A 12,654-nucleotide genomic window follows, 5' to 3' on the forward strand; every position below is an offset into this window, starting at 1 on the left:
AACCACCTCATTTTATTTCCAGCTTAATGTGCACCACAGATTCCCTCGTGTACTTCAACCATTACCTTCATGGATTCTTCTTGGTCTAAACACTTCAGTAGGTGATAGCGATTTTACCACTTGTAAAACAAAGGGTTAAACCATAGAAAATTCTTGCAAGAGAACAAGTGTTGTAGTATAGAATGGCTCAAGCAAGGTCAATCTCCTCAGGGACTGATATAAACAATTTACGAGTTTTTGTGTATTTACTTATTTAACTCTAAGAACTACACTAATTCCACAAAACTAAATATTATTGGATGTGAATTAAACAAATATCTAAAATGGGAGTTTGCTTATAGGAACGATGATTCAACTTAACAAAACAATTAAAAAAATATAAACTCAAGATAATACAATTAATTTAAGAAAATTAGATTGACAATATGCTAGAGTTCAACCTTTACCAACAACACTCCTACGTGGCTCTTCCAATTGCTCAAGTAATCGAAAACATATATGCTTTGAAGGTTGGGTTTTCCTTGTGTATGTTTTACTTGTGACATTCAAGTTAAAACGCATACCACTACATGCAATTTATCCATGACATTTGGATTAAATATAAACATAAATGATTCATTAATTTTGATGAAAATCCTTTTGTTAAACCATGTAAACCCTAAGAGTATGATATTTACCTTAAATTACAATCCTCAATCACAAGAAGCATAACCAATTTTAACGTGACATTCGTTCAAAATTGCATCCGATAACTTTTCTAAGCATCCTAATGGTGATCAAGCATCAAGACACATAGATAGTTTAATTTAGAGATTGAAAATATCAAAGCAAGCAATTAACGACACTTAAGCAATTGAAAGAGAAATTTACGTAATCATGTTGCGGCTCATGGTCTCACTCTAGCAAAATAAATTAGTTACACATACTTGTATTAATACATAAGAAATAATCCATAAAAAAATATCAAAGAAAGAAAACACCAGTTTTTACAAGACGAGCTTTCCGTTCGTCTGCTCTCTGCTCCTGACTTCCTCTTTCTCTGCACCTGTTCTCTGCTCACTGCCCTCTGTTTTTCTTTCTGCTCCTGACTTATTCTTTCTTTTTCTGTGCGCACCAATTCCCTCTTCTTCCGCACCTCATGCTGCGCACTGCCTTCCTCTTCTTTTATTCTTTCGTTTTTTTTTATTATTTTTTTTTCTTTTCTTTCTTTTCCGCACTGCCTCAGTGCTCTCTCCATTCTGTTTTTCTGCTTAAATTTCTGCGCCCTTTATTATGCCATGCCTTCCCCCTCTGTCAGTTTTTCTTATTCCATTCTATCCTGCCTTTTGATGCCCCCTTATATTATTTCCCCTTTTCTTTTCTGCCATGCTATCCCACTATATATCAGTCTCCATCCCACTATCCTCTTCTTTTATTCTTTTCTATCCGTGTGCCATCCTCTCTGTCATCCTTTGTCCGTGTCTTCTCTTTTCTTCCTTTTAATTGAAATTGATCCTAAAACAAATTTAACTGCACATTAACACAAGGTAAGGTAAAATGCCACAATTTTAACACAAAAACATTACAAAGACTTTAGAAATGGATGGTATAAATGCATGAAATATATGAGTGATCAGTAGGAGTCTATCTGGAGTCTTTCTTAACATGGTTTTATCCCACATGACATACTTAGTCGCTTATCGTCTATTTTTCTTGCTTATGAGGAAAGATGGATCGTTTAAATACTAGACAATAGGTGTCCTTCAATCCTTCATCTTTATTTCTTTAGTCATTACATCTAGGCTGAATCCCCTTTCAAAGATAGAAATGAGATTTCTTTTATGAACTTCTATATTCCCTTCAAAGTTCCTTTCTTGAATTGGTACTGCAGAAGCTAATTGTGCCATTTCATTGGCAATCGCATTTAATTCTCTAGGGATGTAGCTAACTGATATTTTTGTGCCCCAATAACTCAACAACTGAGTGGCCGCTAAGTGATAACCAGCTATAGTGATATGCCTGCATTTGTATTCTCCATTTAATTGATTGATCACTAGTTCTGAATCACCAAATACTTCAACTCCAGTTGCCCCCAACTCTATCAAGATCTCCAGGCCAATTATCAATGCCTCATACTCTGCCTGATTGTTGGTAGTCTCTTGATAGTTTAGGAGGAATGACTAACAGTGGTGAGTACCTTTAGAATCAATGATAATAATCCCAGCTCCAGCAGCATTCTGAGTGCAGGACCCATCAAAATACAGTTTTCAGGGAGTAATCTAAAGGCTGGTTATCTTTTTTATCTCCTGCTAGATCCACTATTCCTTGCTCTAGAAGGCTTTGTTTGGTATGATCCACATGCTGGCCACCTCCAGAGTTCCTGGGATGTTGATAATTTCTTCTTGGAACTTTTGATGCTTAGCTAAGAAGTCTGCGATTACTTGTCCCTTGATTGCTTTTTGAGGCACGTATTGGAAACTGAACTCGGATAGTGCTAGGATCCATTTTCCAATCCTCCCAGTCAGCATTAGTTTTGACAGCATGTATTTGATCACATCTATCTTGGCAATAATGTGGATGTGGCAAGGTTGTCACGCCCCGATCCCAACATACGTCCAGAATCGACACGTGACGTCACCAATACCCGTACATCTAACATACCCCGCCTCCGGGATATGTACAAAGCATAAATCAAGATTCAAATTTCATAGCATTTTTCGTACAATTTATGCCTGCATCTAACCTCTTCGTTAGATTGCCTACGTACCCTCGATAGGGATCAAGCCATTCGTAGTTCAACGTTCGTCAAACTTTAATCTTTTCGTAAAATACTTATAGTGAAAAAAAAACATAGAGTACCACACTACGCATCAACCATAAGCCATACACAACTATCATCTTGTCATGCACGCAGGTATGCTATGCCCACACATATATTTTCCACTTCATCCTTCATATAAATCACTACATTTCACATGATTCTCCATTTCATAATATGCAACATCTCAAAGAACAATCAATGGATCACCATGCTATTCTCTAGCCAAAATAGTCAACGAGTCTAATTATAATGACAAAAATCACAACCAACATTATTACACAATCACATCAATCAACAACACATCATATACCAAAATGCAGGGCTAGAGTGACACATTTTGGCCGAAGCCTACATCTCAGAAGTTGATATCAATCCAAGGAACTAACAAGTCAATGATACGATTCCGGACCATTACTCAACGGAATCCAAACCAGGATACGATTCCGGACCATCACTCAACGGAATCGCAGAGTATAAGGGATTCCGGACCATCACTCAACGGAATCCAAATAGAACTTAGTTTCGAACCATTCAACAGAACCGAACGGAAGTCCAAGAAGCATAACTACAGCTCGAAGGAACAAGACAGGATTCAAGTTACTCAATTCACGAAGACTCAACAAAACGAACTAATATCGAGCAACAAATCCCCATCACAATGGTTATCGGTCCATTACTAGATCTCACATCTCTCAAGCAATTCAATAGGCATTTCAATCACATGACACAACCATTTCCAATTCACAAGTCAAATCACATTTCACTACATCATACCAATCACTATGCTTCCAATATTATATCTCTATCCATAGCTTGTAACATATCAGGGAATCACGAAGCACAATATTAATATTTAATTACGTTAATCAATCAGTGAGATAGCACATCATTTCACGAGTTTAATTAAAGAACTGTACATAATTCCCTACTTGAGTTATGGATAATAACATGATAATTCTAATTTGTATGCACAAGATCCATTGTGCGTAATTCTCATTCACTCGAATCTAGGATTCTAAGATAACCTTATGGAAATGAGCAAAAGCAAGGATTCCGAACCACTCAACGGAAACCAACAACACTGGGTTCCGGACCACTCCACGGAACCAAATTACAAGTATGAGATAATCTATAAAAAGAAAGACTATTGATCATAGTTTATAACCTCAAATATAAGTTCGTAAATATGAAAACATAATCAAGTCTCTAACAACTCCGAAGAAGTCACCCAGACATCCAACGACTTATCCCATTCAAACCATCAAGATTCTCAAAAACCATCATTCATATGTACATTAAAACTAGGGCTAGAGGGACGCAATTCAACTGAAGCCCACATAAGTAACCAAACAAGAAGTGGCCCCACCCAAAGCAGATTAACCAAGCAGAGCCACCCTTAAGAAAGTAACCAAGTAGGCAGTGACCCCCCAATGTGGATTAACCAAGCAGAGTCACCCCTACAACTATTAGGAAGTGATCACCCAATGCGGATTAACCAAGCATGATCACTCCTAAGCATACATGGCCATAAGGATTACCCAACGCGGGTTAACTAAGCGCGATCCATATATAGTATGGTCCCCCAATGCGGATTAACCAAGCAGGACCACTAATGACCCCCCAATGCGGATTAACCAAGCAGGGTCAAAATAATCAGGTAGGTAGTGATCACCCAATGCGGATATACCAAGCATGATCACTCCTAGAATGCGTATGGTCCCCCAATGCGGATATACCAAGCAGGACCATCAATGTACAACTACTACATGGTGCAGTAAACTCAACACCTCAACCTCTATGAGTTACAACGTAGTCGCCTACACCATCAACTTCTCGAGGTCACCACTAATATGTCACCCAAGCATATAAGTGCTACAACATACCTCTAATAGGATTCTAGGATCACATTGTCATGAAAATAATCATACTCATCATTCACATTACTAAAAGGATAATTAAACTCACATATATCACAACCATCATCAGTACACAAGCCAAATCATGCTAATAAGCATATGTCTACGGCTAAATATATAAAATCACATTTCAATAGAAATCGCATTTATAACACCAAGCCATATTCACAAATGATATAAATATAATAATTTAAAGTATCGTCAACTGTTAGAATATCCAAGTGGTGGACCTATCTAAATACACTCAGCCAACAACATTTCATAAATCGAATGCCACACATTGGAAAATCCAACTTTTTCCAAAAATTCTCATATTTTACAAGAATGAAGATCTCAACAAGGGAAACATTATTCACAACTAGGCCAACAACAAATTCTAACCGGAAACCATCCAAATTCATCGGGGAAAACCGGGTTTCTAGGGTTTTAAATACCCAACTCTAAAACGAATACGAAAGCACAAACCAAGCATACCAACTTGGAGATTATGAAGAGTAGATGAAGTTTCATACCTCACTCGAAGGAAATGGTTGCCGGAATCACCGGGAAAATGACACAATCGGCTGAAAACCCACGGGACTTTGCTGCCTCGAACTGGAAAAGTGGATCAGAAAATGGGAAATCTAACACCACAGGGTCATAGGGCTCTTCAAGATTTCCATGGACACCAAGATCACCCAAAATGGAGCTCGGATGAAGAAGATATGAGCGGGTCAAGTTTATGGGTCAAAAGGGTCGAAAATGCCCAAAAAGGGGTCAAAATCAGACCCTCATCTCCCCCCTTTTTTTTTTTTTTTTTTTTTATGTCCGTTCCCTTTTATTTCCCATTTCTCCCTGGTCCCTCTCCCACTATGTGGGAGTTTTAAAATAAATTAAAATATAAAGATTAGTAACACAACTTCAAATATCCGTAACTATACCGTTAAAACTCATACTCGCAAGCGGCTTTAACCTATACGTTCGTGATCTCGAAATCTATTCAACGATATATATTGTGACCTCGAAAGGTCCATGGATTTTAAATAATTAATCTCCAAACTTCAAACTTCGTAACTAATTTAATTAAAATCTTAATTCAAACAAATTAAAATAAATTCTTGAAAAATAATATAAAATCTCAATAATACAAATACGTAGATTATAACAGTGAAATCCAGGAACGGGATTTCACAAAGGTAACATATAATGTCTTAGCTTGTAGGCAGTGAAGTATAGAGCCAAACACAATCACTCTACTGAAGTATATCTCGTCTCTACCTCAGTAAGGATCCTATTGAGGTAGTAAATGGCCTGTTCCTTTCCACCTTCATTATTTTGAGCCAACAGGCTTCCCATTGACTTCTCAGAAATGGAAGTATAAAGCTTTAAAGGCTTCCCTATTTAAGGAGGCATGAGCACTGGTGAAGAAGCCAAGTAAGCTTTTATTCTGTCGAAAGCCTCTTGGTGGGATGGGCCCCACTCAAATTCTTCCTTGTCTTTTAATCTTAACAAATGAGTTAGCGGCTGAATCTTGCTCGCCAAGTTAGCAATGAATCTCCTCAAGAAATTGATCTTTCCTAGTAGCCTTTGTAATTGCACTTTATTGGTGGAATGAGGTGTTTCCATTATTGCTCAAGCTTTATTTTTGTCGACCTCAACTCCCCTTTGGTGAACAAAGAATCCCAAAAAGTTGCCCGATCTTACCCCAAAAGCACATTTCTTAGGTTCATTATTAACTTATGGATCATTATTCTTGTCAAGGCTTGCCTGAGGTCTACTAAGTGCTGCTATTCAGTTTTAGACTTCACCACAATGTCGTCAATGTATACTTATATGCTATGGTCGATTAGGTCATGAAAAATGGCATTCATTGTTCTTTGATAAGTTGCACCGGCATTTTTGAGCCCAAATGGCATCACCAAGTACTCAGATGCTCCGACATGACCCGGGCACCTAAAAGTTGTCTTATGTATATCTTTTTTAGCCATTTTTATCTGATTGTAACCAGCATTCCCATCTATGAGAGATAGAACTTTGTGTTTTGCAACTACATCTATGGATAAGTTGGCCATGAGCATAAGATATTCATCTTTAGGTGTGGCTCCATTAATGTTTCTATAGTCAACACAACATCGAACTGCTTTAGTTATAGCTTTTAATATAGGTACAATGTTGGCCAACCACTCAACATATTTGATAGGCCTAATAATCTAGCCTTCACCAGCCTCTCGATCTTTTCTTTGACTTTTTCTTCAATCTCTTTTGACATCCTTCGTGGTGATTGCTTGACAGGTTTAAATCCTTCCTTAATAGGCATTCTATGTTCTACTAAGGTTGGATCTAAACTTGACATTTCAGTGTAATTCCAAGTAAAACAGTCATTGAATTCGTGCAAAATGCTAATAATCCTTGCCCGATCCTTGGTTTCCAACAAACCACTAATCTGTATAGGCCTCAGATCCTCATTGGTTCCCAAATCAATGGTCTCCAATGGGTCTTGTACTTCTAGGGGCGGCTTGTCAGGTTCTGCACACAAAAATTCAACTAACTCTGGATTTTCGGGCAAATCCTCTTGCCCATCCAAATCATATATACACTCAGCTATCTATATGGCTGCTTCCAACTCAAAACACTCATCTTCTATTATGCTGCTTGAGGCTTCTTCTTCCCATTCCTTTTCTTCTCTGGTTGAACTCTCCCTCTCTTGCTTTCTCTCTTTCCCATATACTAACAGCCTTTTTATTAAGGACTTGATTGCAACCAATTGGTCCTTTCTTTTCTGTTATGACATTACTGATGTTAGGGAGTTGGGATGATATGGGGCCGATCCCATTCTTCCCTTGTAAGAGATATCCATTGTTTTAGAGGCTTCTGGGCCGTCACATTGGTCAGGCGGTCGTTCTTATTAGCTTATGATCATTGAAGAATCCTAACACTGGATTGTAGAAATTAGCTTCTACCACGTTGGCTGTAGGAAGGAATGGTCGTTATTCAGCCTTTATTATCTCCTAAAATCCAGGTCTTGCTTCTCATTCTTCATGGTAAACAGCCACTTATTGGTGTAAGGTAGATGGCATAGAGAGACTCTGATGAATCCAATCTCTGCCCAGTAAAGCTTCATAAGTGGAAGTACTGTCAACAACAAAAAAGGCCAACATGATTTGTTTAGAACCCAAATCAACTTCTAATGGTAATATCCCATGAGTCCTAGTAATGGCTCTCGAGAAACTGGAAATTATAAGATCTGTGAGGATGAGATCTTCCTCACTTCTGCATATTTTCTTCATTTGCTTGTAAGGCAGTACGTTGATTGCAGCTCTACCATCAATCAAGACCCTCTTGAAGGGTATTCCTTTCAAATGAGCAGTTACGTATATGGGTTTGAGATGGGTGGCCATGGCCAAACTCGGGTAGCTGAAGATCATCCTATCTGTATATATCTTTTTGGGCTCCCTCATTGCCAGTTCAGGCACATTCGTTTTGCTTGATTCATTTTCTTTATCTCTTCAACACTAACATGTGCCATCAAGGGTTCTGTTGCCAAGTAGTCACCCTCTATCGTGGCAGGTTAATCGTGCTTGGGACAAAATATGGCGGATAAAACATATGTCATGTTTACGTGGAAGTTGTTGGGTCTAGGTAAGTCTTTCTCCTTGGCTTGGATGTGCTTTGTGAACTCATCCAACCAATCATATGCTTCTTTTGGTAGCATTAGTTTGGGTAAACAGGATCCTGAGTTATGCCAAAATTTTGCACTTGGTCCATGTCTTCACAAAGGGTATCAACCAGCAATGGTGAGGGTATCCCTCTCTCGGGCGAAATAGTTCCAAAATTGATTGGCTCTGGGCTTCATCTCGGGGTTAGTATCATTATCATATCCTCTTGAGCCCTTCTTAGAATTCTATATTCCCCAGGATGGGGGTACTACGGCACATGGTCTCCTCCCCCTTCCGTCTTGCTATTAGCCTTCTCCACATTTTTCTTGGTTCTCCAATGGAGTTGATTCCTTCCCTCATTGGGTACCTTCTCGAACTTTACATTCTCAGAGGTTTCTAAGGTAATAGGGACCTTTAATGAGTTCATGTGGGCTTTATGTTGCCTCTGTACTCTTCTAATCATGGAGGCTCCCATTTCTTTAACGGGTTTCCCATCCTTTCTGGCCATATACCATTTCCGACCAAGTCGGGTAGGATTCTTCTTTGTAACTGGATTCACAGTTCTCCCCTTTACTCTAACATTTCCACTGGAATAGCTTGGTTGGGATGGCTTCACATCCACCCATTTTGGTACCTTGGCCTCTCTGTCTTCTACCTCTTCAGAAGCTTCATAATTTCTAAACACTTCTGACAAGCCCTTTAGTTCAGAATCTCTTCTCAATCTTTGGAAAACATTCTTAGAGGTCTCTCCTTCAGCTGCCTGCATATCATTTTTGTGGGCCTCTTTCTTTTCTTTTTCTCTTCTTTTGATCAGCTCCTAATCAATAATGGCTCCTGATGCTGGGACTTCTAGCTCACACTCACATTGACATCTACCACACAATACTACTCCTTTGATTATGGTCGCCTTGGGTTTCTCGGGCAACTTGATGGCTCCCTCAGTTGGCCTGGCAATTTGCCTTTGTTTTACTTTCAACTCTCAGGTAGCTTTTCCTTTCCCCTTTTCAACCTACGTCAAGTTGATCATGTTTATTGGGGCTTCTGGAAAATGATTAGTATCAACCATCATATTAGCCTGCGGTTTTTCCAGCAACAGCTTTCCTTTGATGATGAGATATTGTATCCAATCTCTAAACTGGACACAGTTGGTTATGGAGTGATTGAAAATGTAATGCAGCTTGCAATACTTTTTCCTTCTTAGTTCTTCAGGTTTGGGAAACTTTTTGGTGCTGTCGGGCATGATGACTCTTGCCTGAACCAGCTCTTCATAGATTTCAGCTACCTTGGTTAGATCAATGGAATAGCTTTGATACTTGGGAGGTTTCATTGGTAGGAATCCACTATCATTCATGACCACTTTCTGGTCGTTAACCGGCTGGACTAATTCCTTTACTGTCAAAGGCTTAAAGGGAATGGTCATCTCTGCTGCACACATATCAATTCCATCTCTTCCATAACCATTATTTTCTTCCAGCTTCATCCCTTTAAACTCCATTTGATAAATGTCAGCCTTGTTTTTATAGAAATGAGGTATTTTGGAGGAATGATTTGCTTGTTGTTCTTCGATCAACAATTTTTCATACTTGGTGGCAACAATCACTAGTTCTTGCAACTCATTAAACTGCACATCATAAAACTTATTCCTCAAGGGTAACCTCAAGGCCTTCTGAGCAATAGCTATAAGCTGGACATGGTTGATAGGAAATTGGCATCTCATTCTTGTCTTCATAAACCTCATCATGAAGTCCTCGGTAGATTCATGCTCGTACTGCTTTACCTCAACCAGATCGTTGATGGTCATTTCTGGCTCCTTTCTGTAAAACTACTCGTGGAAAGCTGTCTCCATTTGCCCCTAGTTAACAATAGAATTTGGAGGCAAAAAAGACTACCACTGAGATACTGACTCTGTCAATGAATTCATAAACAACCTTAACTTATAGTTAGGATTATCTTCAAATGCCACACAATGGTTGGAGAATTTGAAGATATGGTCCCTGGAGGACACACTGTTATCTTCCTCGCTGAATGTTGGGAATGTAGGCATCTTGAAGTGGAATGGGATTCTGCTCATCAATGAACTCTGGGTAGGGCTTTTGATAGGTAACCTTAAACAGTGGGCGAGCTTGTGGCTGAGCATTTCTCACGACCATCCTTCTAAACTCGGTCAACTCATCTCTAAGTTGCTGATTGGCCGTATTATTAGGCAGGGTATGTGAAAGTCCCCACTTCGGGCTACGATCGTTGCCTGAGTTAATCTCATTTCTTGTTTCGGGCTTCCTCCATTAGGCCTCTCCTCCTTTACTGGCCAAGGGTGGTGGCCTATAAGGAGGAGGCTTGTCTGCCTTAGTAGGCTCTCATTTCCCGCCGGATTCCCCGATCAACTGAGGCATCCCATACTTCGTCATTTCTTGACCACTCTACCCTCTACTGTTTAGTGAAAATAGGGGGTCGGGCAACTCCGCTTCTAGAATTTCTTCCAACACTAGCTGACTAACTCTTGACCCTTTCTTGTTTTTTCCTTTATTCCCGTTTTCCTCCGGTAAAGAAAACAGAAGAATAACTGGCTCCATCACTAAATGGCTGTTAGTAGGGTGAGTTATGGAGCAGAAATGGGGCAGCAAGCATGGGCATAAAGGCTGCAGGTTGCAGCAGCAAAAGAGAGTTCTTTAAAGGAAAAAAAGATAGAAAAAAAAAAGAAGGAAAGGAAGGAAAAAAGGCAAGGCTGCTGCGTTGAGAAAGGAAGGAAAGGAAGGAGGAAATCTTGGCATTCTCTTCTCTCGGTTTTATCTTCTCAAACTCATGTCTTTCTTTTGGTTTATTTTGAGAACTATGTGTAACTAATTTTTTAGAAGTTAGGGGCTGTTTTGAAGCCCCGAATATGATTGCAATTTTGTTATGACATTTCGTTGAATTACTTTTATGAATGGATGAAACTTGGTTCACTATTTGTCTCATTGATGAATTCTTTATTTGTTTTCTATGGATGCATACGTAGTAAGCATATCTAGGATTCTAATGCTATAAATATGTGTGTGCCTGCTCTTGTCGAATGAGGACCTACATATGTTCTAAAGTAGTACTTGTTAATTGCGATTAACATGTGAACCTATTTCTAGGATAAGTAAGACAACGCCAGTACTTACGATGCATTGTGATGACTCAAACTCTTTTCGTTCTTAATGATTTCTACTTGTTAAATCTATGAACACGCCAATCTAGATTGCATGCTAGGGACTAAGTTAAGTTGAAAACGACATTCTCTTAACATACTACGTAAGAAAGAGTAATAGGGTGAGTTCTAACATTAAGCCAACTTGAGCATCTTCATCCGGAAATTAAAGAAATTTGAATGAAACATAACATGTTTGCATGATTATTTGGTGGTGGATAGCAATACCCCTAACTCGTTTTTCTTAATTTGTGAACTACTTAAAATTTGTTTCTATCCTGTTTTTGTTCGATTTAATTTAAATAGCAAATCAACTCCAAAAACCCCAAACATTTGTGTGAGTTAGCTTTGTGTGTCTAGTATCTGCATATAAAATTTCGTAGACTTTAGATAAGTATAAGTCGGTCTAATAATTATTTTTCGGTGGCTGGTCAGTAGGGACAGCAACCCAGTTTTTGTGACATTTTAGGTAGTTAAATAAAACAATCTTCTGCGAGAAAGACCCTTATTTTCATATGCTACAATTGACAAATCTTAGTGTTAATAAGGAAAATCAATAGGACATTTGTGTGCTACTTTCTTTTATGTCAAAAGTTTAAATATTAACCCAAACAGTTTTAGTATAGGGTCACGACTGGTGGCTTCTTCCAGTACTAGTGGCACTGTTGCCGATGATGAGGTCCACAAGTATTATTTTCAATAGGCATATTTGTCGATTTACAAGTTGAACTTATGTAAAGCTGTCAATTTTCCCCAAATACCTTAGTTTTAGCTGATGATCCCCTGAACTTTATAATTAGCAAATTTTCTCCTTGAATTTTAATTCTAGCCAATTACTCATCTGAACTTTTATAAATAGCTAATTTTCCTTCTAACTCTAGAGTTTAAAATCTTCATACAATTTTCCATTTATTTGGATCATACGTACGACACATGACAACTGTATGGGATATTGAGAAAGGAAAATTTGATATTTATTATCTAACGCTAGTAGGCAATTGACAATGTACAAAATTTTAGAAGAGTAACCGGTTAAAATTAAAGTTTAAAGAGAAAATTAGTAATTATAAAAGTTCGGAGTAATGAGTTAAAATCAAAATTCAGAAAAACAACTGGCAGCACTATAAAAGGTGA

General features: G+C 38.5%; 1 long non-coding RNA gene across 2 annotated transcripts; it reads right to left on the minus strand.

Moving 5' to 3' along the window:
* Positions 1-851: 851 nt before the first annotated feature.
* LOC139195879 (uncharacterized) lies at positions 852-5,505 on the minus strand. Of its 2 annotated transcripts, none has more exons than XR_011580949.1 (2): positions 5,229-5,505; positions 852-1,494 (listed from the first exon to the last, which is right to left on the minus strand). It is a non-coding gene; the product is annotated as an uncharacterized lncRNA (long non-coding RNA). The 2 variants fall into 2 exon arrangements; XR_011580948.1 differs by having other exon boundaries at positions 852-1,509.
* Between the last annotated feature and the right edge of the window lie 7,149 nt (positions 5,506-12,654).

The sequence above is a fragment of the Malus domestica genome, chromosome 05 (genome assembly GCF_042453785.1).
Source record: "Malus domestica chromosome 05, GDT2T_hap1".
NCBI lineage: Eukaryota > Viridiplantae > Streptophyta > Magnoliopsida > Rosales > Rosaceae > Malus > Malus domestica.